This window comes from Dryobates pubescens, chromosome 17 (assembly GCF_014839835.1).
Source record: "Dryobates pubescens isolate bDryPub1 chromosome 17, bDryPub1.pri, whole genome shotgun sequence".
In the NCBI taxonomy this organism is placed as follows: Eukaryota; Metazoa; Chordata; class Aves; order Piciformes; family Picidae; genus Dryobates; species Dryobates pubescens.
Window position 1 is genome coordinate 20,714,987 of NC_071628.1, and position 1,601 is coordinate 20,716,587.

Consider the following 1,601-nt stretch of genomic DNA (forward strand, 5'->3'; position numbering starts at 1 on the left):
GGAGCTGCTGGGGTGCCCTGAGAGCTGTGTGCTGACCTCTCGCTGCCAGCAGGACACTGAGAGGCTGGGGCAGGGCCAGAGAAGGGCAGCAGAGCTGGGGAAGGGGCTGGGGAAGAGGGCTGGGGAGGAGCAGCTGAGGGAGCTGGGGGGGGTTGGTGTGGAGCAGAGGAGGCTGAGGGAGACCTCATTGCTCTCTGCAGCTCCCTGAGAGGAGGCTGCAGGGAGCTGGGGGTTGGGTTCCTCCCGAGCAGGAAGGGCCAGGACAAGTGGAAATGGCTTCAAGCTGTGCCAGAAAGGGTTCAGACTGGCCAGGAGGGACAGCTTGATCCCCCAAAAGGGTTGCCAAGACCTGGCCCATGGTGCCCAGGGAAATGGTGGAGCCCCCACCTCTGGCTTGAGCTGGTGCCAGTACCCCTGTGGGGGCACTGCTGGGGGTGCTGGGGCTGGTAGGATGCATTCCATGGGGCTGTGCCTGGGCTGCAGCCTGTGTCACACACACACACAGGAGGTTAGGGGTTGGAAGGGACCTCTGGAGAGCTTCCAGTTCAGCCCCCTGCCAGAGCAGGAGCAGAGAATCCAGCACAGGGCACACAGGAACACATCCAGACAGGGCTGGGAGACTCCACAACCTCTCTGGGCAGCCTGCTCCAGGCCCCTGGGACCCTTACAGAGCAGAAGTTCCTCCTCATGCATCTCCACCCCCCCCTTCAGCAGCAGAGCAGGGGAACCCTGCTCCTCTTTACCCTTTCCCCCTGGGCTGTGGCTGCACTCTGTTGTGAGGGACCAGGCCACCTCCAGGTGAGCCAGAGCCAGGAGCAGGAGCCCAGGAGGTGTCTCAGGAGGTCAATCAGCTTTATTGAGCCTGCAGCAGGGGCAGCCCAGCAGAAGCCACAAGCAGAAGTGAGCCCTGGCTGCAGCAGCAGGCAGGGCCTGGGGCACAGGCAGGGAAGCTGGAGAGGGAGGCTGGGGAGCTCTCTGCGTGCCCACCCCACCTGTGTGCCCCCAGGCCTTGGGGCAGAGGTGGTTCCCAAAAGCCCTCCAAGGGACACTCCCCAAGGCAGCTGGCAGAGCTCAAGCTCTGTCTTGCAGAGGTCATAGAATGGGTTGGCTTGGGAGAGACCCCCAGAGGTCACCCAGGGCAGGCCCCTGCAGGAACATCCTCCCCTGGAGCTCACAGCCCTGGGCAGGCTGCCAGGAGCTGCTGGCTTTGCTGGAATGGGAGCCAGCAGCCCAGAGCTGGCCACAGGGCTGGGGGAATCACAGGAGCAGAGGAGGTTAGGGGCTGGAAGGGACCTCTGGGATCATGGAGTCCAACCCCCCTGCCAGCTCTGGGTCACCCAGGGCAAGGCTGCACAGGGACACCTCCAGGGAGGGCAGGCAAGGCTCCAGAGGAGACTCCCCAACCTCCCTGGGCAGCCTGGATGGGTGGGTGCAGGGTGTCCTGGGCTCAAGGGCTCACCCTAGGGATGCCAACCGGGGTGAGGCTGGCAGCAGGGGCCGGTGGGGGGCAGGAGCCCGGCCGAAGCCTTGCCGCAGCGCCGCTGGGGACGAGGGCAGAGCTCCCAGGGAGCCTGCAGGGGGCAAAGCAGCCGGGGGGAGGG